Here is a 24,951-nt window from a genome sequence, read left to right as displayed (position 1 = left end):
TCCTCTGCCCAAATCTTACCAAAGGTGCCCCTCAGTATTGGGAAACTATATATATATATATGTATATATATAATAGGGAGCTAACTCATATTCTATGACAATTTGTTGATTATTTTAAAAGTATGACGGTGTTGCATATAGGATTTCTATTAAAAAGAAAAAATTAATCAACTATCATTGAGAATTTAGATGAAGGAAAATTTTTTCTTTTAAATAACTAGGGACAAATATAATTCTTAAAATTAAATGATAAGAAAGAATTGGATCAATATTATTTTATTGTGGTAAAAATTGTACTGAAATACAAAAAGATGTATTGAGAAAGCCTCTAGGTGAAAGCCCGAGATTACATATTTTTTAAGTTCCCTAGAGGACTCTGAAGAAGCTCATCCTCGGAATAAACCAATACCATATACCAACCTTACTTCTGGCAAATATATGGTGATCTGTTGCCAAATACACTGAAATAATGAGAAGGAGAGGATAAGAGAGATTGATTAGTTTATGTTCCCAAAATAGGATTCTTTGCAAATCTAATTCAAACAATTTCATCTGGAAATGCAAAATCAGGATGTGTGCAGAATATATGTAGAATTACTTTTTTAATGTCTTCTTTCAATAAGAACTCATTCCATGCCTTGTTTTATTACTTTAAATGTACTTCCATATGTAATGACCCTTTTAATCCTTAGGAAATGGAAGGTCTTACAGAGAAAACATGTAGACTAAGAAAGAGTACCTAAATTTCTTTGCTACAAAAATCAAAGGACTTCTACCTCTGTGTCCAGTTTTCCCTCTCATACATGGTGAACTATAGCTAAGGAAGAAATGAAACACACAATTAACAGAAAAAAAAAAGAAAGATTAGAGCTCATGCCAGATGTAGCTGAAATCTAGTGTTTACATATGTGGAAGAAAGAAAACATCAAAAGATATGAAGATAATATTGAATTCTTTCATCTTCAAAATTATAGTGCTAAATTATTATTGTGTGATTGCTGAACACAAAGGATAAATGCAAAACTATTATTGCTAGTCAGTATAAATCTACTCTTCCTAGGCAATGCATGTAATTTGGACAATATTTCAAGTACTGAAGTGTTTCTCTTATCATTATCTGGCACATAGTAAACTCGGGATTTTATCTTATATAAAGGAGCAGTGAATTGTATATTTGAGATGGGTGATGGTCTTAGAAGCCGATTTTGTGTTTATGGAATAGATTTATTTTTCCTCTGTCTGAAACAAGTGTTTTATGTGGATTCTGAATTAATGATCCGTAAGTTCATTGATACTCACCTATCTTTAATCACCTGAACCCAGAAACCTAAGATAACAGTCTTTTGGTGTGCCAAATTAATATAGCTTACAGAAGAAATAATTCAACTAGTCAGAAGAAATTTAAGTTCTGAGAGATTCTTACTCAATTGGCTCAAAAAACATGAGCCGTACTCTATAAAAATGTCCTTGAAATATTGCAAGGATTTTTAAAAACTAAATTTGACCTTATACAGACTAGAGAAGCTTGTAAATGTAGGGATCTTTTGATATTAGTGTTTTTTATATAGTCAAAACCCTTTTAGTTTTTTGTAGGCATTCAGTTTTGTGATTAAGAAAGAAGGCATGAGAAGGAAAGATAGACAATGAAGACTGAGATGGTATAATCTAGGAATGCCTAGAGTGTATAGTGATAGTGACTAAATGTACAAATTAAAAAATGTTTTTGCATGAGGAAGAACAAAGGAATGTCAATATTGCAGGGTATTGAAAAGAGATGGTCATTCATATTTTAAAACTTCAATTTCTGTGTGAGACTAAAGCAAGAAATGTTTATTTGGTACAAAATTTATATTTTGCCTAGGGCATTTCCTAATTTGAATTATATGGACAGTTTAATTGAACACCATAAGTACATGGAACCTTGAATAGGGCATGAGATTTCGTAGGTTTGTTCAGTTTATTGTGATGCCCCAGTAAATCCCAGAGTGGTTTGAATAGTGAATAAAGAACTATTTGCAAAGTCCTCTTAGGGGAATGGGAAGAAAGGGGGGAAAATTCAGCTTCCCCCATTTGGCGAATTCCTGATATTTTCGCAAGCAGTGGGGACAACCAAATCAATAGGCTGGGCCCTCAATCTTGGGGTTTGTCCCTATGAAACTTATCCCCACAAAGTATAAGCTAAGCCTACTTAAATTAAGCCTAAGAATCACCCCCCAGTAAACCTCTTTTGTTGTTCAGATGTGGCCTCTCTCTCTCAGCCAACATGGCAAGCAAACTCACAGCCCTCCCCTTCTCTACTGAGACATGACTCCCAGGGGTGTAAACCTCCCTGGCAACATGGGACAGAAATCCTGTACTGAGCTGGGACTCAGCATCAAGGGATTGAGAAAACCTTCCTTACTGAAAGGGGGAAGAAAGAAATGAGACAAAATAAAGTATCAGTGGCAGAGATTTCAAACAGAGTCAGGAGTTTATTCTGGAGGTCATTGTTAGTCATTATAAAGATATCCCCTTTTTAGTTTATGTTGTATTAGAGTGGCTAGAGGGAAGTGCCTGAAACTGTAGAGCTGTGTTCCAGTAGCCTTGTTTCTTGAAGATGATTGCATAATGTATAGCTTTCACAATGTGATTGTATGATTGTGAAAACCTTGTGTCTGATGCTCCTTTTATCTATGGTATGGACAGATGAATAAAAAATATGGATACGAAAGAAACAAATAATAGGGGGAACAAAGGTTAGAATAAATTGAGTAGATCGAAATACTAGTGACCAATGAAAGGAAGTGGTAAGGGGTATGGCATGTATGAGTTTTTTCATTTTTCTTTCTTTTTCTGGAGTGATGCAAATTTTGAAAAAAATGATCATGGTGATGAATACACAACTATGTGATGATATTGTGAGCCATTGATTGTAACCATGTCAACAATATTTGTATGTCAAGAATGTTTGTATATCAAGAATGTTTGTTTGTGCATTGTTTATAATAAAATATTAATTAAAAAAAGGATGAGGGGTGGTAGTACATCAAACTTGGGGGCATGTCCCAGCTCTGTCACCTGCCTGTAGTTCTAGCTCTAGTTTACTTTAATTAGACTTTTTTTTGTCATCTGAAAACCTAGGAAAATAATAGTATGGAGGATTATGGTGAAAATTGAGCTAGTGCATGTAAAGTCCTTCAAAAATGGTTGGCATATATTAAGGGCATAATGCATAATTGTTATTATTAAACTCAATCCTCAGTTCATTTTTTGTACATAAACATTTCTGTAATGGTTTTGCTTCAAGTAAGTTATACTGAATTTTGTAACATAAACCAACCTTTATCTACGCATCTTGATTTAGAGAATTTGAGGAGATCTTACATCCTAACAGCAAAGAGCAACAGTACCGAGATTTAATATTTAACTGGAAGTAAAATAAAATTAGTTTCATCTTGAGATGCCTCACTCTCAGATCTCCATGTAGCTGAGAAATGTGTGTCTGCTTCATATTCACCTGCCAGGCTAGATGGAGATAGGGTGTTTATGTTTGGATTTGGTATCCCCGAGCCACTTAACATCTAGTGGCCCCTTGGCACAATATCAAATCCTCTGCTGCCTCATGCTCCTTATGAATTGCCTCCATTTTTACTTATAAAGGGAACTCTATCGTGTGGATCAGTCTCTCTCCCCTCCTGATGATCAAAATTTGCCTGCTCGATGTGTCACTTTCTCTTCATATTTCCTTATAAACTAATTCAAATTAATTAATATATTAGTGATTGTTAATATTTGGGGGTTGTTCCTTCCACGTGACATGGTTAAAACTAACAATGGCCTTTAAAAGGCATAGATTTTTTATTTTAATCTTTGATATAGATTTGAAAATAAAAACCGGGTAAAACCAAAACCATTTTGCCTTGGATGTGAATTTAGATTTGAGAATGGCAGTTTGTAGTGTTTAACAAATGACCACCGTGGGTGATTCAGTTTGAGCAATGTGGGAGGGCTGTTAAGCAAAATCTGAGAGTTCTTGACAGTTCCCTGTGTATCTGTGCATGCATGTATGACTTTATTCCAATTCTTTTCATTTCCCACACCTTGCCTACTGAATAATTATGGTATTCTAACATATGCGTGGATATTCGAGCCAATGTTGGTTATTAAATTGTGAAATTAGAGTTCCCAGCTCTAGTATTTTATATTCTCTGTATTAAGATTTTCTCAGTGCTTGATCGTGTTCTATTTAGAGTTACAGTATTGAATTTCATTCAGAAGATCATCTGAGTTCTCCTAAGGATTAATGCATTTATCGTGAGGATCATGTCATAAAAATGTGAGCTCTGAAGGGTCAAGCCTTTGGAGTGCTCTGGGGAAAACTCAGAGTGATCATTAGAAAAATTCAATGAGCCGAGACTCCCAGAACCTCATGGCAGTTCTCACGTCTGTGTACTAACACGCTTTGGAATTCACTGTGCAGGATATCAAAAGTAATTGCTTGTTAATCGCATACAAAAGCTTCCAAATGAATTGCCTTTTAAAATTAGGTAGATTTAGGGCTCTGTCTAAAATAATATGGTTCCCTAAAATGGGAGGGGAAAAGGAGGGGTCACTAGAGACAAATTGTATATGGTTTAAAACAGTTTTTCTCAAACTGTGCATGCCTATGCATCCCCTGGGGAGACTGGTAAATGCAGAGTCCTATACACCTGCAGGGAATCTGATTTTGTTGGTGGGTTGGAAACAAATCTGTATGTTTAATAAGCTGCCCAGGAGAACACAGATGGACAGAGGTCACATTTTCACCTTCACCAAAGAAGCTAACCAGTCTCAGACAAGCTCATGCCCTTCTCCCAGCCTGAATGCCTTACCCGGCTCCCAGGCTAAGCCTTGCTAGGGATGGGCTCAGCCACAGGAGTTCGGTTCATGGACCTGGCTCTTTACAGCTGGTACTGGTGGCTGCTGGATCCTGACATGTCAACCTCCTCCTCAACTGCACTCTCAGAGATTGTAGAGGACATCTCTAAATTACATCGCACCTCCACCTATAAATATCAGTAAAGAAAATGGAAAAACAATTTTTTTTATTTCTAAAAAGGTTATATAATTTTATATGGAAAAACAAATCTACTAAATGATTGGGATTGGAATTCAAAGAAAGCTACAATTATTAATGACATATCTGGATGTGAGGAGAGATTATATGGATGGAAGGAAGGAACAAAATTTTTCTAAATATTCATGGCACTCCACAGCAACATTACAAAATATTATTAGAAAATTTGCTTCAAGCTGTAATAATATTAACTCTATTTTTGCCACCAATTAATACCTCTTATTAGTTAGACTCTTTGCTTTGAGCTTTTAATAATTATTGTTTTAGAATGCCCCTGCTGATAAGATTTTTAAAAAATATTTATTGTTTTTGAATCTCTAATCATTGATCTTTAAGATTTTGCCCCAATGAGTATCATGCATTTAACGATATCGAGCTTGAATTAAAAAGATAAATGACATAAAAAGATAAATGACACTTATATACAACTGCGGTTTCATGTTTCCTCACTATCCATTTTTTCTAGTGCTGTCTTTGTCCATTCGTACATGCAAGGGGAACTATTTCCTACAATTTTCTATCACTGAAGTTGATGATTCCTTTCAGAACCTTATTATGATTCAACTCCAGAATGTTATATGACTAACATTCCATTTGTAGTCAGATATGTGATGATAACTATCCCTTAAAGCTCTAAGATCTCTAATTGTTTCATTTGTTTAAATACTGAAGGGAAGGATAACATACATTGTATTTTATTTGAATTTTTTTTTTTTTTTTTTTTTTTTTTTTTTTTTTTTAAAGGAAAGACAGAGAGAAGGAAGGAAGGATAGAAGGAAGGAAGGAAGGAAGAAAGGGAAACATCTTTAAACATTTTCTTGTTTTATTGTATTCTGTTTCTCCGTTTTTGTTACATGGGCTGGGGCCGGGAATCGAACCGGGGTCCTCCGGCATAGCAGGCAAGCACTTTGCCCGCTGAGCCACCGCGGCCCACCCTTATTTGAATTTTTAATGTTCAAAGCTTGCAGATTGCACTGAACCATCATACCTAAATTGGATCTTCCTTTCTTTCCTCCTTTAGTTTAGTTATCACTGCTAAGCAGCTATTCATGGTCAGGCAGCCTGGTTAACACTGAAAAAACAAAGATGAATAAAGCACAATCCTTGATAACTCTAATGAGTTATCAGTCTAGGTGGAGAGAGAGGGGAAGGGCACAGTGATTACAATAGAAGGGAATAAGGATTGTAGGAGAAGCACATACTGAGGACCATGGAAATAATCTTTCATAATTCAACAGTGTTTCATTGAGCACCGGGCTCTGTTTAGAGGCTGAGAATACAGAGTACAGCCACCAAATTTGAGAAACTCACACCATAGAGAAGGATGGTGATTAATATTAATACAGTGCTGTGAATACATACCAAGGAGAACCTTGGAACCAGTGGTGATGAGGTACAGTTTCCTGGAGGAGAATATAGCAGAAATGCATCCTAAATGATGTGAAGGAGTTTGCCAAACAAAAGGTAGAAGACCCCAAAGCACAGGTTACCATGGCAGGTTGGAGGGGGAGAGCTAACAGTTTACTTATGGAGAGTTGAGTCTTAGAGGCCAAGGGGGTTGTGGAGAGGTAGACATTTCCCAGCCCACAGAGGAAACCGGGGTCCCGTAAATAGCTAGGAACCTATCCTGTCCCAGGGAGACACTGAACAATAAGAAGACAGTGCCATAACCAGCCTTACATTTTATACTATGGATATGGTATGGTATGGCAGGAGGGTTTGAGAAAGATAATACTGGAAGCTTGGGGAGTTGAAACTGGTTAGAGTCTTAGCTAGAGTAGAGACAGTGACGTTATAGAGGATGGCAGCAGAAAAATAGGGAGGATGTGAAATAAGCAACACCAATTTCATGTTGATTAATATGGAGAGAGAGGAAGAAGGAAAAATTAAGAACAATATCCAGATTTCTAACTTGGATGACCAGATGAATGATGATGCCCCTGATAGAGAATTTTAGGTAAAAGGGTAGACAAAAAAGAAAATGATGATGAATTTTGTGTGGGATGCATTGAGTTTGAGATGTCTGTCACCCTTGAGGGAACTGTCATGGGTAATTACATGTTATACATGAAAGGGAGTCTGGCAGGGGATATAGATTTAGGGGATCATAGGTGTTTAGGGGTAGCTGAAAAATCCTTGACTCATTTTCAGATGCAATGAATTTGAGGAACCATTGGATTGTGACAGTATTAGTTTAAGGCCCAGAAGTGAGTTTGGATAAAATATATATGTTGAAATTGGCCCCATATATGGAGACTGTGTCTCTCTCGTATTGCACAAAATAAGATTATCTCAGGGTGAAAGATATCCAGGTGCTGGAGGGATGCTGTGAAAGATGAAGGGGATAACAATGTACAAAATGAAGAAGATCCATAAAAATGGAGCATTGGTGTCTATTCGGTTATGAGAATTATGTTGGGGGAGTGATTTATTTTACAGTAAATCAGGAGAAAATGCTGCACTGGTTAAACATGAGTTGGGGGTTCTTAGTCCCCAGTGGCCCCACCTGGCTCACAGCCTGGGCCCCAAATTGTAGGTGAGGATAAGAGCATCATTCTTCCAGTCATAGAATTTACATTTGCTTGCAACCATTCAATTTGGCACTTAAAGTTGCACCATCTTGAATTTTTCCCTAGTGGCTTGTAATCGCTCTAACTGAGGCAGGGGTACACAATGGTTTCTCAACAAACCAGTAACACTAACTCTGACGGCAAGCGTCAGTTCATTCAAGCTTAACAGTGACTCTCGAGCCCCTGGAGTCCTCTGGAGAGTTTTCATAAAATAAGATGCTTTGACCCAACCCTGGTGATTACAATTTAATTGCTGTGAGGTGGGACTCACTTTTCAGATGTTTTGAAAGCCCCCTAGGTGATTCTAACATGAAGACAAGTTTTAGAATCACTACAGTAAAGTGAGGGAGACAATGCCAGCTTTGACAAGTAAGGGTGGCTATGAAGAAATCAAACAAGTTAAATGATCTGTGCAAAAATGTAATCACGGGTGGGCCACGGTGGCTCAGCAGGCAGGAATGCTTGCCTGCAATGCCAGAGGACCCGGGTTTGATTCCCGGTGCCTGCCCATGTAAAAAAAAAAATGTAATCACATCATAAGAGGGCTTTAAGAAAGCGGTTTTGGTTTACTACTTTTAACCATAAAAGATACCTGTGTCAGGCAGATAATTGACCCAGAGAGTAGAAAGTCTAGAATTTTCTATGTTCCCTCCAGCACTTAAGAAATCTATAAAAGCCTTCTGTCAAAGCAGAGCAGAGAGACGTATAAGAGAAGACATTTTACATGCTCTCCATGCCCACTGGAATATCCATGCCAGCTATATGTTTGTAGTTGATTACCTGGGGGTTTCTGTCCCCTTTTCCTCTTTCCTAAATTAGCTGCTTGGCTCTTCACTTTCAGTACATATTTTCTTGGGCATAGCTTCAAGCAGTACATTCCAAAACTTCTATTCTACCTTGTAGCCTTCATAACTGTTTGGCCTTGGGCAAATTATTTGAACTCCCCTTTTCTTCATTTGTACACAAGGCTGTTGTATGGGTTAATTCACATAATACATCTAAAGTGCTTACCTGAATGCTAGATAGATTGTGAGATTTAAGTCCCTGAAGAAATGGTAATTTTAAACAAATGGCAGCCACAACAAGGAGCCATCCTTTGGGTAAACTATACTGCACTATAAACTATACTGCGATTTTATACATTATCTGTAATTTTTTTTATTCAACCTATCTTTCACCCAGAAATGTCCCTAAAACTAAAAGAAAACTGAAAAACAAGAAAGATATTATATCCATATAAGATAATTGCATGGTAATTTGAACATAATTTGTGTCATTGCATAGTTTATTGCACTTATTCACATCCACAGATAGTTTTCCTATTTCATAAAGTACTAAATTAATCTCCAAACTCCCATTAACTTACAAACTCTCACACTTGGTGTTTAGAAGAAATTTGTGCACCACCAGCCCCAACCAGATTCTCCACTGCCACTTAAAGAGGTTAGACCCTGGAAATGGTACCCTGCTTGCAGAATGATGACTGATGGCATAACTGGTGCCCAGCTGGCAATGGTGCCAACTTGCAGGTGTTCTATTTTTTCCTGCTTTAATCCCCCACCCCGAAAGAGCTAAATCCATTTAATCTTAAAGGGAAGTTGAAGGACGAATTTTTTGGTACATGTAGGAATGTGTATAATTGCTGACAATGTTGGAAAGGTTGGGGGATATTGGAAAATTCAAAAACATAGAGTTATGTTACAATGCATCCCCTCCCACCACTCTCACAATCCTTCCACCTCCTCTTCTGCATAAGTCCCTGAGCATGGGAACGGGAGGTTATAGGTTTACATCTTGTAATGTGGAGAAATGAGAATACAATAGAAATTGGGGGAGGCAGGTATGTTCTGGCTTGCTTAGGGCTGCTCTGTCCCCTGTTTATTTATTTTGTCAATGTGGACAGCCATCCTATGAGCCTGTATGCAGTTAAATCAGAGGAGCTCTGGTACCCAGGATGCCACCTTCAGTCATTATCCAGATTATGCTGTCCCAAACAGATGTCACAGATGGGCAGGTCCTGTTTAGATGTACTCTGACAATAAAGATAACATATAGGAAAGAGAGGGAATAGTTTTAGAGAGTATTAGAACTAGGTAGTTGCCTAGTTGGGGGGCCTGGGTGAGTAACAGTTACTTAATTACTCCAGTTAACTGAAGGCAGTGGAAGAATATTCCACGGGGAGCTAGAGTTACTTGAAGCTGGAACATATCTGCACAAACAACAGTTAGCCTGGCTGTGGAAGGCCTTTATAGCTGCAACTTAATCAAGGAAAACAGATAAACTTAGTTGAAGTAAAAAAGAAATCTAGGGATTTAAACATAAATGTTTAATGGCTTCTCAGATGGCAAGGTTTTTCTTTTGTGAGTAAAAGTATTATAGCATTTTTTCCCATTGGCTTTAGTAAATACCTAAATACTTTAGTTAAAACAGAGGCTTAGTTTCTTTTTCTAACATAACTAGGATTATGTTAGTTAGCAAATCAGCATAGTTTATATACTTGCCTTGTTTTTTTCTAAAATCTCTTTTTGTTGAAGATGAAAGTTTGATTTGTAATTTACTGCAAATACTTTTAGAGAAGCATTATATTGAACATGCAATAGATGAAAATTTGATTATAACACTGAACATTTCTTATGCAACTTATAATATATTAAATGAATTTTACTATTTTTAGAACTTAATTTTTATAAGATGAAAGAACAAATCTTTTTGCAACTGTTTGGAATAAAAAGATATCTTTTAGGGTTTGACCTTGAGAAAGAAACATGTTAAAGTTTGTCAAGTTTGAAACAATATTTGGTTTCTTATTTAATTAAAGTTGAGGAAAAAACTTAGCTTTTTCAAAAGTGAGTTTTGTTTCTGAACAACTAAGGATATGCTATTGTTAACACAAACACAAAGTTATTTTGATAAAATATAGACGTTTTGCTCTTTACATTGACTACTTAAGGAAAACTTTTTACTAAAGATAGAATAATAATCCAAGAAACCTTTGTCACTTTTAACAGAAAACTAAGTTTTAATTTTGCATTAGTATATTATGAACCCATCAAACTTTTCTTAATCTTGACCATAATTTCTCTTTCCGTGAGCCTTCTACAGCTTTTAGGTTTTGCCCAAAATTTTCTCATTTGTAATAACCATTCATTTTATTTTAGGACAAAACTACACGCTTTTTAATTTTTAATAAAAACTATTTTTATATCCTTCATACTTAAATTACCAAGATAAATTTGGAAATCGTATTGAAGCAAACATCTCACAATATACAATTACTATTAAAATCAGATTTGGGGTGTTACAATGGTGGCTCAGTGGCAGAATTCTCACCTGCCACGCTGGAGACCTGGGTTCAATTCCTGGTGCCTGCCCATGCAAAAAAAAGAAAAAAATCAAACTTATCAGAATATACTTACTGCATTTTTCCATTTTTCTTTTTATTTGTTTTTCTGGAGTGATGCAGATGTTCTAAAAATGAGCATGGTGATGAATATACCACTATGTGATGATATTGTGAGCCACTGATTGTGTACTATGTATAGACTATATGTGTGTGAAGATTTGTCAATAAAAAAAGCTTTTTTTAAAATCACTTAAAGCTCTCACCTAAAGGAGAGCTTTTGGCTTCTCTCTCATCACATTATGGCTGGTTTATGATAGAGTCTCTAGGATTCTTCCCCTATTTGACGATGTTATCTCTGCAACTGCAGATGATATGAAATAACAAGTGGGTGGCTTCCTCTTCTAGACACTTTGGCATTTCACTTTTTTCTGAGCTAAGGAGAGCCCAAATGAAACAAGCAAGCAGTATTTATTGCATGGAATCATCATTCATCAGTAGTTTTATTGTGCAAATAAAGCTTGTTCTGCCCTCAGATCACCATCTCGATTAATGTTCAGTTTGAGCTCCTGAGAGGAAAGTCAATAATAGCCAAAGCACCTGTTCCAGCACAGCCGTCAGAGTACCATCAGCCAGATGAATCTGTAAGAAAGCAATCTAAATGTCAGCGGGTAATGATCATTTTAAAATATTGCACAAAGGAATACTGAATATTATGTGAAGAGCATATAACAGCATCACCTCAATCTATTCTTTGTCCAGACCCCTGCATAAAATTGAAAACAATTAATCGTTGAAAAGCTTGGTCCATTAATAGTGGCTACTTTGATTGACCATTTCAAGAGGGAGCTGGGCAGTACTGAATACCTGCAGTTTATTTGTATCTCTGTACAGAAAGGAAAACTCTATTAGTGAGTAATGAAGAATGGTAACTGAGTAGTTTTATCAATCTATTGAAATAGTATGAGATGATAATTAATCTATCATCTAGGTAAATCTATTAAATATGGCCACCAATATATACAGGTCAGCAGGAAAGATCAAGGAAATTTGCCTGTACTCTCCCAGTGATATTTTCCTTAAGGCATGGAAGTATGGTACGAAAGCACCACTTTACATTTCCTTGGAATCATTGTCACCATTTCTGCCTTTTCTTTTTTTTTTAATTTTTTAATTAATTTTAAAATTTTTTTTAAAAATATGACAAGAAAGAAACACATTCTTAACATATGATCACTCCATTCTACATATATAATCTGTAATTCACAGTATCATCACACAGTTGCATATTCATTATCATGATCATTTTTTAGAATATTTGCATCAATTCAGAAAAAGAAATAAAAAGATAGAAAAAAATTCATACATACCATACCCCTTACCCCTCCCTTTCATTGATTGCTAGCATTTCAATCTAAGTTTATTTTAACATTTGTTTCCCCTATTATTTATTTTTATTCCATATGTTTTACTCATCTGTTGATAAGGTAGATGGAAGGAGCATCAGACACAAAGTTTTCACAATCACACAGTCATATTGTGAAAGCTTTATCATCATACAATCATCTTCAATAAATATGGTTACTGGAGCACAGCTCTACATTTTCAGGCACTTCCCTCCAGCCTCTCCATTACACCTTAACTAAAAAGGTGATATCTATTCAATGTGTAAGAATAACCCCCAGGATAACTTCTCAACTCTGTTTGGGATCTCTCAGCCATTGACACTTTATTTTGTCTCATTTTGCTCTTCCCCCTTTTGGTCGAGAAGGTTTTCTCAATCCCCTGATGCTGAGTCCCAGCTCGTTCTAGGATTTCTGTCCCACGTTGCCAGGAAGGTCCACAGCCCTGGGAGTCCTATCCCACGTAGACCAGGGGAGTCTGCCTTTTCTTGATGTCCATGATCTGCTCCTCTTCTTGTTGGAAGCCCTTCCTTTGGATTGCACAGTATTAAGCAAGTCCCCCAGGCTGTTTTAAGTGACCCATAGTGATATATTCATTCAGAACCCTGAATTGTGGTTCCACTTTTCCAGACCCTAAAATACTAGTTTTCTAGTATTTTTTTTTGTCCCAGCTTCCCCCTCTAGCATCAGGAGACCCAAACACTGTTTTACAGAACTACTGGTTCACTTGGGCGAATAGGGAAATACCATGATTGTTGATTTGAGAAGTGGGTTGATAAGCAGAGACTTACCCTGCCCCATGCTGGGCTGGATGTATTTATGAGCATGGAGAAGACTAGCCCCAGTGAAACTGTTATGTAAATGTGCCTGGTTTACCTCACTACTTTGCAAGCTCCTCATGATAAATGAATGGATAACCCAAAGAGATGATTTAGGCTATAGCCACCCTCCCAGGTTCGGGTTCTCCCCTTTTCAAAACACCTGTCCCTCCATAGCCCCTCCTAGCTACAGCCATACCTGGGGCTTATGTTCTTTCCCTGAGGCTTCTGCAGTCCCTCCCGTGCTGCTGTGGAAGGGGTGCTCCCAGATCTGCGTTCCTCGCTTGGTGCCGCCAAATGTACTGACAGGCAGAATGGCTGAGGAGGGAAAAGAGGTTGATTTATGCCAGCGGGAGGACAGGGGGGAATTTCCTTCCCAAATCAGCCTCTCTATAGTGATGTTTCAAATGACTTTAATACCCCATGGAGACAAAGAGGGATGATCGTCTTAGTTAACATGTAACAGAGATCTGGAGAATTTTGCTAGTTTATCTCCGTTATTGCCTACTTCCTTCAGAATTTACATCCTCTGTGACACCTGGGAAAGGTACCTGAGATGAAAAGCTTTATTCATATCTGGGAGGCCTAGGGAAATAGATGAAAGTTTATTCAAATCTGAGTGCAGACTTTATATTTGCAGGTTGATCCTTTGTGAGACAAAGAGCTGTCATCCACACTGGCTTCTAGCTTTAAAGTTACATTTAAAGCCTGTTTTAAAGGTTATGTTTTAAGGCTACTATTATGATTTCTAGCTTGCTTACAGTTTTAAGATTACATTTAAAAAGTTACTGTTATACTAGTCCTTCAGGGATGTCAGTGAATTCAGTCATATATCAGACACTGTTCTGTATACTTTTGCTTAAGTTCTTTTCTGCCTGTTACTCTGGTTTGTCAGCCTGGTTATATAATCCTGGACTATATCTTATGCTTGACAGTACCCAGTAAAGTATCACATCTGAGATTCTCAATTAATAGTTTTGTCTCTTAGGGATAAACCTCTTCCAACAATAGGCTGCTTTATTTCTGTTAGAACTTTCCAAATTTGGGTTAGCATTTAGAAATCTCATCACACTCATGTTCATATTAAGCTCGAAGTTCATTTCAATCACTTGAACTTGGTCTACCTGGTTTTTTCCCTCACAGTTTAGATTTACCTGGTTGAATCCTTGCTTTTGAATCCAAGTTCTCACGTTTTTCCCTTCATGGAACTAGGGCTTTGGGGTTTGTAGAATGGGCTTTTGTTTTATATAAATTTATAACAGAGAAGCTAGGATTTAAGGGATGATTATGCTTACTGAATATAGCTATTCATTTTTACTTCCTGGTATATTAGAGTAGACAGGAAAATACCTGAAATTTTTTTATTATAATCCAGCTGCCTTGACCTCTGATGACTGCAGAAGCCCTTATCTGTCCCTTTGTGGTGGTAAAGGTGTTATTTCCTTTACCTGGTCTTTTCTTCCAATAACTTGGAGTTGCAATGGCCCTAATGCTAGCAGAAGAATTTGAGTCGGCCATTAACTGGTTCCAGCCCCAAGTTCACTCCTTTACATTTGTAAATTGCTCTTGTTGACACTCAGTATTGTAATGGCTATTCTAGCCTAGTCCCAACCCTGTGTATACATGCTCTTGAAATGATACCTCTGCCTCCTTTCCTTCTGGCTTGCACTTTTGAATTGATAACTGTCTCCCTTTCTGCTTAGACTTGATTATTTGAAACTGTAATGACTTCATCTCTCCTTACTAGAATACATAAAAACCTTGTACCCCTCAACTCGGGAGACACATATTGGGCTACTAGGCCATCTGATCTCCTGCTTCATGCCTAGCAATAAATTTTTTCTGTCTTTGAAATCCCTATGTCTCAGGAATTGGTCATTCAAATGCATCGGGCAAGAATCCACTGCCTTTGCCCGGTAACAAATATATATATGCACACACACCCAGAAAATTTGTTACTTTGTTAGCAACAATATTTTTCAAGGTATGGGTTAATTCAATATTTTTCATGTTAAATTAAAATTTTTTAGATAAGTATTTACATGAAAATAAGTACAGCATATGCCAATTTATTCTGATTCCAGTCAATCTGATATATTGTATAACTGTATATGTCAAATAACTGAGGAATTATTTTAAGCCTTCAAAAGTGAGTAACCAATTATATATCATCAGAACATCCTTAATACTCTTAATCAAAATTATTTTCCATATTTAAAGCGATAAAACGAGGCATAAAAACCATTTCCCTTTTCCTTAATAACAATTAGTAAGTGTGGTGTTTTACACAAACAGTATTGCATGCAAGTTGCAAATCATCCCTGTAGCTATTAGCACATTTTATAAATGAAGAAAATAAACCATAATGAAGTTAATTAACTTACCCAAGGCGTGATTTTTAAGCAGGGAACCAAGAGTCTACTCTAGTGGCTGACCATAAAATTCTCAATCAGTTGGTTCTCAAACATTCCTATACTTAGTAATCATTTAGGAAACATGTTAAAATGAAGACTCCTAGCCCCTACCTCACTGACTCTGATTTGTTAGCACTGGGAGAAATGGGCCTCTCCATTTTTTTAAAAAATTTTTTTATTAATTTTTTAAAAAAATTACAGGAAACACAAACATTCTTAATATGTGATCATTCCATTCTACATATATAATCAGTAATTCACTATATCATCACATAGTTGCATATTCATCATCATCATTTCTTAGAACATTTGCGTTAATTCAGAAAAAGAAATAAAAAGACAACAGAAAAATAAAACGAAAACAGAAAAAAAACCATACACACCATACCCCTTCCTCCTCCCTTTAATTGATCACTAGCATTTCAAACTAAATTTATTTTAACATGTGTTCCCCCTATTATTTATTTTTATTCCATGTGTTCTACTCATCTGTTGACAAGGTAGATAAAAGGAGCATAAGACACAAGGTTTTCACAATCACACAGTCACACTGTGAAAGCTACACCATTATACAATCATCATCAAGAAACTGGAGAAGGCTGATTCCCAGTAGGACTTATTTTGCATGACATCCTTAACCTGTATACGTGCTGCCCCTTTCTATGAGCCAATTTTCTAACTGAAAGTATTTAAAAGATTATTCTGAATTAAGAATTAAACTAGAGAATTCACAGCTCCTATAATCATTTATAGGACACTGAAGTCATTTTTTAGCTTGTATTTGGCAAGTGACACCTAAAGCAAAAATGAGATTTTTCAACTGACCTTAATAATTCATTCTTGTACCTATCACCTTAATTTCCAGAAAGTTCTTCTTTTATATCTAACTAAAGTTTCATAGTTCATCCTAATGGGAAATATCTTGGGGAAACTTCACTGAGAAAAGGCAAAAGATCTAGTCCCTATGACACCCCAGGCACACAGCCTCCAGATAGGGTGGCACCTACAGCGGTCACTAGAGGTCAGCATGGAGCCAGGAACCGGATGGGCAGGGGGCCATTGAGCTCGAAGCAGCGGGGGGGGGGGGGGGGGGGGATGACGACTTGCAGAGAAGAGGCTCCAGCAGTTAGTTTCTAAGCAGGAATGGGTGAAAGCTCAGCTGTACACGAGAACCAAAACACAAAGCATGAACAGAACAGGAAGCAGACAAGTCACAACCACTAAAAGGAAAACAGAGTCAGTACAGGACAGGGGATACTGGGAACCTGTGGTTACCCAAGCACATATCAGGGAGGGTTGGAACCAAGATTCAGAGGCAAAATTAGAGTGTATGGGGGGATAGGAGACACCTTACTGCTCTAACAACACATGAATGGGCGTAAATACTGCTGAATGTCTGTTGAATATTAATTGAAAGACCATTTTCTTGTAATGTTTATAGTTAGTCATATCTTTTGACTATGAGAGCTTTCATTTTGATTTGAGAAACAATGAAATCTTAGTATTAAAAAGATAGTTTGAAGTTGGATTGACTCTTTTCTGAGAAAACTTTTGATTATCTGATTTTATCATTTATGGTATATTTTTGTTGTATATAGTTGAATCATTATATGTGCCCACTGAAAACTGAATATGAACAAAATCAGCATAAATTATTAGCAGGGACAATTTAATTTATCTCTAAGGAAGAGTGTTTTGACAGAATAGAGACTGAACATGGATACTTATTTTTTTCTCTGTAAACAGTGCTGGAATCATCCTAGTAAAAAAAATACTAAGTATTATGGGGCCTACAACTTCTATAATTTGAGGAGGGGAGCTTTTAAATTATTTCTAAGTAGAAGTTAATTAAATATAAAATTAGGTATGAAACAAGAATCACAAGAAATAACACTTAAAAGAAAAGAAAAATGTGAGCCATCACAAAATCCAGAAATAATGTTATCAATGAACTTCCTGAGACCCCCATAATACTTTGCTTTTCTATATTTTTGGCTTCATATTCTTCATACAATAAATATTTGTAAGATCACTTTTAATAGAAAGGGCAGAAGGCGAATTCAGTATTTCTGCTAGCATGGCTGATCAGAATCTATGTGTATGAGTGTTTGCATTTCACTTACTGATTTAGAAAATATTTTTAGGGTTACACTTTTTTATTTGTAGTGCCATATAAAATTACAGAATTGTAGACAGATCTGAGAAAATCTCTATCAAATTTCTTTCACAAATGAGCTGTGTTTATGACATTTCAGGTTTTCTTAGGCAGTATCTAGTCTTAAGTACTGTGTAAATTGATGACACCCTTTTGTCAGCTTATCACCAATGCCCATGTTGTAGTGACATGTTTTGAGTTATCCTAGTTGACATTAGTATTTTGTGTGAAATCAGCTAGAATTTTAACTCTTTTTCCAGTGTTCATAGATTCATTCCTTTTTGTTAATTAAGTTATCAAACCCTGCAAGAGTCCACTCAGTACTTCTATTCCAAATTGTTTCCTTCTTTTAAAGAGTTATTGCTTTTGGTAGAATTGGAAATTTTTTATTACAGTTCTCTTCTTGATTGATTTCATTATTGATCATTATCACTTTAAATTTTCAGCTAATTGTTTTCCCTGAATTTTCTGTTAGATCTTTAGTAAGTGCTGTTAAAAAGATAAAAAGAAGCTAGTTTGCATATATATCAATTCAGGAGTTTGTAATTTCTCAGAATTTCTGAATTACAGTTAAAATGACCTATTTTCATCTTAACTTTCTCTTAGCCAAATGCCCAGAATGCTCCTGGCCACTCTAGATGTCTGATATGAGAGAAAATGTGATAGGAAATGTCAGCTGGGGTCAGACAGTGGTCTTGACTAATATATTGACTAAAATATTTTATTTTGGTACATTTGACAAAATCATATGACCTTTTAACAACTGCATCCTAGTAAGAGGCCCTGAAACTTATGCTTCATTAACTTCATGGTAAATCTACCTATGGGTGATACTAAACTTACACATATATAATATCTACATATGAAAGTATGAAATGTAGCTTAATTATTTATAATATAGTCTGTATGGTATTAGTTAATATACAAAATATTGTGATTTCCAGTTAAGAAAGACATGCTCCTCTAAAATTCTTTTGCAAGCAATTAAATTTGCATTTGTCTTTGTAAATAAGGAGTATAGGGAAAACAGTAAGACAATATTGGAAATAAAAGTGAAATAAAAGCCATACACAGCAAACGCACACATTTCACACACGCATACACATGCACACGGAGATGGCACAGGACGGGTTTGGAATATTAAAAGTATGACCTGCTTTGAGCTCTGATGAGAGAAATGCCAACCAACCATAGTTTGACCAGCCTAAATCCCAAATTAGTCATTTCCCTAAACCATGTCAGCCATGCTCACTACATTATACCAAGGAGGGTCTGTTCTGATTTGAACAATGACTCAGGAAGAATCTGTGTTCCTTCTGTAGGTTATAGCCTTGGTAAATGGACGTCTGTATCATATCTTAGCTTAGAACATCAATATATATTTCTGAGCTGGTGCATTATTCAGGTGCTGACTACTTTTCCTATTTTCTGAACACTATTATTTAAGTTCAGCCAGATGTCACTTGTTAGGAATCTCACTCTTAGAATCTCAGTCTGCACAAAGCTGTGTCTCTGTGCCTTCCCTTGACTCCACTGCCAGGCCCCCAGGTACTTCGGCCTTGCTCTTTCTCCACATCGTCCAACAGAGTGGCATTATTTTAAGTTGCATGAATCAATAGAGGTGGTTATTAATATCGGTATAAAACACAGAGCACGTTTGAGCCAGGATTGATTCTTTCTCCTAATATTCAGCAGATTAAAAGCTGTTGGAGATTTGAATCAACTTATTATTATACCTGTTAGAAATAAAGAGATTTGTGCTGACTAAAATTATTACCCCAGTAAATACAAAGGCTCTGAATTTCTACATGTAACCCACAATTTTGGATGCTTTTTTACCAGAAAAAAAATTAGTTTATAAAAGCTCCAGATGTAGTCAAACGATGGATGAGTCTTTTAAAAATCTTTCCTTAACTCACCAAGTAGGCTTCACTGGATTTTCTTCTCAAAGTGTTTATTTGTATTTTTTCCTGGATTACCCCACCTCTTTTCCTTCACAACTCTATCTTCTTCAGAAATGGGAAGCATGCTGTGGTGTGACACAGGAAACAATGTGCAAATGAAGAATTGCTCTTCTCTGTCACTTACCTTGCCATTCCTTTGGCACAAGGAGAAATCCTTTTGTGAAACCAATTGTGAATCATGAAGTTCGATGTCTTTCTCTGGGGATTGAGAAACTTTCTTGATTAGAAATAAAGAACTATTTCTGAAGGATATGATGAATGCCAGGTATAAGATCAATTCTATAACTTACAGACCAAGCCTTTTGTCCTGTGTTTTCCAGACAATTCTTTTGTCTTCTCTTAGATAATAGCCAAGTGTTCTTAAATCCAGCCTCTAATTGGAGGCTTCACAATTCAGGTTGCTGCCAACAACTTGGTCTTTAGATTCAGAAACTGCCTGGACTATAATTTATGAAACAGGTAAAAATATGCAATGATTTCTTATTAATTCCATTAAATTTATCAAATCCTTAATATAACCATTATGCACACAGTATTGTGTTGCTAACTGTGGATGATATGAAGATAGATGAAGCAAAGGCTTTGCTTCCAAGGAGCTGACCACTCAATTAAGGAGACTAAACAAGCATCCAAATAAATATACTACAAAACTTAATATTAGAAATATATGAAATGTGGCATAAAAAAAGTGTTAAAGGGTACAGAAAAGGAAAATATGTCATGTTTAGGGGGGAATCAAGAAAGGCTTCATGAATGAAGGATCATCTGAGATGGGTCTCAAATGTTAGGGGATCAATAGACAGAGATGCCTCTCTCCAGCTTCAAGTGACCCAAAACAAACAACATAAACAAAACACAGGAATGAGGAAGGAGCCAAGTGTCCCTGCTGGATTCTCATCCTAAATTTTGTCATGAGTTCACTCTATATATCATTCAGAACAAACAAGTTACTCTCATTTATCTCCTCTCTAAAAGGAAGGTGTGGGGCTGATGATTCTATAGTGTTCTCTGGCATGCAAAGTGAGAAAAATGCAAAGCAGAAACAAGAGAGCAGGTGTCTTGTCCCCTGTGTCTCTTAACCTGCTTAAGCCTTGGTTCCTCTCTAAAATGAAAGCAGAAGACTTCAAGTCTCTTTATAGCTCTGAAATAGTTTAAGCACAAATACAACATCAATTTCTATTATCATATACTTACCAAAGGTAAAGAAATGTTTCCTTTTTAAAATTTTTGTATTCTATCAATGCATAGCACCCATTTATCTGCATTTTAGGTGGTCCATAGCACAAGCTGAATCATTACTGATGTCAAGAAGTATATCCCACAAAGGGATGTCCCATGTCATTAATAGGTACAGAGGTGTTAAGAAGGTTAGACATGATTCTTTGCAAGATGCTGTGAATCGAGGGATATAAATAAAAAGATAACTAGAGATGCTGGTATAATACATAACTTCAAAGGGATAGAGAAAATAAGTGTCATTAGACACTATTCTGTGCAAAGTGGTTTCCTAGATTCTCGGAGACAATTCTCTTAAATCAGATGTAATCCCTTATATTCATAGAATTGACAGTCTTGTGGGGGAGACAAAGAAATTATATAATCACTCAAGTACTTATTTCACATGTGGTTAATGGTATGGAAATGCATATAATATAATAGTAATATAATAAATGTATAATAATGTTCTATGAGCACAAAGAAGCCGGGTATCTGATCTAGTCTGATGATTTGTAGATACACTTCTGGAGGCATGTTTAGCTGCGATCTAAAGGATGAAGAGAGTGAAACCTGAAAGACAGTTATGATTTTAGGTCAAACGAGATAGGTAGGAGAATATACACAGAGGAATGAGCCAAGAATGAATGACCTAAGTCAGAGATGGAGATGGAGCTAGAACTTATAGAGAGAATGTAGAAATTTACTCTGAGTGAGATGGAAAGCCATTGAAGCATTTTGAGAAAGGAATAACATAATTTAACTTATATTTTGGAAAAAAAACCATGTTGGCTCTATGTGAAAAATACACTATAAGACTCAAGAATGAAAGCAGGAAAACCAATTAAGAGGCTACTTCATAAAGACTTGAGCTTGGGCATGGCAGGACTATAATAATTTTAGTAAAAGGGAAATCTTTGCTGTATGAATTGATGTCACAGAGTAAGTTTTCACAGGAAAGATGAGGCTTAAACCAGATCGTGAAAACCAGAAGAACTTTGAATGAGAAAGATAATGATCCTCTTTAGGCAAGGAAGGTAGAGCCTTAGAGGCCATAATGAAGATGCCACACGTGGAGTGATGCTGCGTGACTGTTTAGCTGAAGCCTAGGGATCTCTTTTGGAAGGAAGAGAAAGCATGTGGGGTTAGATGAGAGACTTTCTTGGTAAATGGAAAAGAGCCTTGGAAAAGCAATTGTTGCTCTTTATTTTATATTGAGTACCAAGAAAGCCACTTGAAAATTCAACATCACAATGAAGATAATTTATAGTATTTCATTTCCTTCATTCTCTACATGTGCCCTGTCTCTCTGAGGTTATAACTTAGGAAGTAAATCAAGATTTCAGTTGAGAGTTTGCCAAGCACTTAGAAGCTCATTTTGAACTTCATTATTATTTTTTGCAGCTAAGCTCAATGCTCAAGTCTCTTTAAGATGCAAGTCTTAGCTTTCCTCTTTGATAGATGAGATCAGCTTCCTTCCCCAAAGAGAAATATTTCCATTCAAATAGATTAATTGTATCAGACTATTGAGTTGTTTGGGTCCTAAGATGTGCATGAAAAATTCAACACATTTATCCTTCCTTGCCATGTAAAGGTATTTCCCATCCTCAGAAGAATTTATCTTCTAAAATTTCGCTAGCTTTGAGTTACAACAAAATATATTAACCCATTAAAAATTCTTATCTAATAAGAAATGCTGAATACTCAAACTGCAAAAGGCCCCACACTGTTCCTGCCAATGTGCAGTGGTTGTTTGTAAACCACTGTAAGAACTTGTCCCCTATTCACAGACTGGGTTTCCACATAGCCCGTTCTCTTCCAAAAACCAGTGCTTCTCCTATTTCTCAAGTAGTGAAGAAGAAAAACCCAGTAAGTGAAAAATGTGTCAATGATTCCCTTGGCTCTATTTCAAAATATATCCAGAATAAGACCACTTCTCAATAACTCCCCTGTTACCTCCAACACAAGTCATGTGATTCTGCAGCTGGATTATTGCTGCCTCCTAACTGCTCTTGCTATTTCACCCTTGCTCCATGGGGTTGAATAGTGTCCCTCCAAAATTCATATCCACTCAGAACCTCAGAATGTGACTTTATCTGGAATACATTCTTGATATAATTGAGGAGGATTTCAGATGTGTCAATACTGGAAGTCCAAGAACAAAGTGTCCTTCTAAGAGAGAGGAAAGAAGGCACAGAGAACAATTCCATGTGAAGATGGAGGCAAATGCGTCTACATGACAAGGAGAGCCAAGGCTGGACCAGTAACTGCCAGTACCAGGAGAGAGGCATGGAGCAGTTTCTCCCTGAGAGCCTCCAAAAGGAACCATCCCTGCAATCAGCTGAATTTTAGACTTCTGCCTCCAGAACTAACTGTAAGAGGATAAATTTCTGCTGATTTAAGTCACCCAGTTGTCTGTGATAATTCATTAGCAGCATCCCTAGAAATCTAATACAGTCCATTAGAGTCTAACCTTATTTCTTCTCCATCCCCTTTCTGTTTCTTTTCCATTGACCTCTTTGTTATTCCTTGAACAGTCAAAACACCCTCCTCTCTTGAGCCTTTCCACTTGCTGTTCCCTTTCTGGGGAATATTCTTCCCTCAGATGTCCACATGGCTTGCTCAGGCACTTCCTTAATGCATTGCTCAAAGATTACTGTGTCCTTGAGGTCTTTCCTGATGACCTTATTTAAAACTTCACACCCTTCCCCTCACCCTCGCCCCCACTTGCTATCCTTCTTCTCTGTTTTATTTTCTTTCCTAGCGCTCACCACTCTGATAAATATTTTGCTTCATTATTTGCATATTTGGTATATCTCCTTTCTCCAGGATGTCAGCTGTGTGGGGTCAGATTTTTATTGTTCTGCTCACAGCTGTAACCACAACACCTAAAACATGATAGTCCAGAGTATACGGGCATGAATTAATGAATGCTTAAATTAAGGAAGCTTATTTTACTTAAAATTGATTTTTCTAATGAATTTATCAAATATTTACTGACTCTTTAAGCTTGATACTTTGATAAATAATACAATGTATAAAATTTGGTCTATGACTTCAGGAACTTCAAACTGAGAAGGGAAAATAAATACAAAACAGAGTGAGGGTAATAGAAAAGCTCTGGAATGAGAGTACTGCTGTTCACATACGGGATGTGCCATTATTTGTGGGGTTTAAGCATTTTTAATGTTTTTTAATAAATTAATGTATTTTTAAAATTTTTCTATATTTTGAAAAGTCACAAGACAGGCCATGTGAGTGACAGGTCCCTTCCAGCGCTTTTAGAAAGTGCTCTAGAACAAGAAATGGAAAGGTCACTTCAGATTAAGGTCATTTCAAGGAAGGCTTGAGAGAAGATGGTGTATGAGCAAAGCTTTGAAGAGTGTGCGTGATTTTGATGGGTAGAGATTATCAGAACGTGCTCCAAGAATGGCAAATCATACCACTGCTCTAGCAGGTTTGCAGTGAGTCAAGCCTCAGTGGAAGAGAAGCCCAGAAGGAAGATGGTAGTTAGACTGTGAAATATCCTGTTATAAAATGACTTTCAGCCAGTTCCTCTAGGCATTTTTGAGACATAGAAGCAAGGATAGGAGGAATCTCTGTCATCCAAACGTTTTTAAAACTTTTTGACTTGGGCTTTTTCCCTTAACCTTAACTCCCTCTGCATCATTTTGTTTCTTCTCTCTGGGGCACATCTATTTTACGTACTAGGACACCACACTCAATCCAGGACTTTGGCAAGGGTCTGTTCTTCATACAAATTCACAGATTGGTTGCAAGAGAGGTCGTAATTGAGCCTGTTTTCGATCTTGGTTTGAGTAAAGAGGGAAAATATTGTGAAGGGAAAACCTTCCAGGTTCTCATCCCCTGGTTCTCTGTGGCATTTGTCATCTCTAATCAGGATTCCCTCTTTCCTGGCCCTAACAGCTAAAGCTCTGTACCTTCTCACTTGTATCTCCTTTTTTGGTCAACCATTC

The 24,951-nt window shown here is 36.6% G+C and overlaps 2 long non-coding RNA genes across 4 annotated transcripts in view; both read right to left on the bottom strand.

The window, feature by feature from the left end:
• Positions 1-279: 279 nt before the first annotated feature.
• Positions 280-5,637, bottom strand: LOC143662575 (uncharacterized). 2 transcript variants are annotated; one of them, XR_013165435.1, is made up of 3 exons: positions 5,546-5,637; positions 4,851-5,024; positions 280-461 (listed from the first exon to the last, which is right to left on the bottom strand). It is a non-coding gene; the product is annotated as an uncharacterized LOC143662575 (long non-coding RNA). The 2 variants fall into 2 exon arrangements; XR_013165436.1 differs by having other exon boundaries at positions 5,584-5,628.
• Positions 5,638-11,487: 5,850 nt separating this feature from the next.
• Positions 11,488-24,951, bottom strand: part of LOC143662573 (uncharacterized) — a 55,214-nt gene continuing 41,750 nt past the window's right edge. For both annotated transcript variants that reach the window (XR_013165434.1, XR_013165432.1), the window contains exons 4-5: positions 13,426-13,544; positions 11,488-11,647 (exon numbers count right to left, since the gene is read on the bottom strand). This is a non-coding gene — a long non-coding RNA (uncharacterized LOC143662573). The remainder of the gene's footprint in view (positions 11,648-13,425; positions 13,545-24,951) is intronic.

Source organism: Tamandua tetradactyla, chromosome 18 (genome assembly GCF_023851605.1).
Source record: "Tamandua tetradactyla isolate mTamTet1 chromosome 18, mTamTet1.pri, whole genome shotgun sequence".
Lineage (NCBI taxonomy): Eukaryota > Metazoa > Chordata > Mammalia > Pilosa > Myrmecophagidae > Tamandua > Tamandua tetradactyla.
Note: the sequence above shows the minus strand (reverse complement) of the source record. Positions and strands in the feature narration are given on the sequence as shown.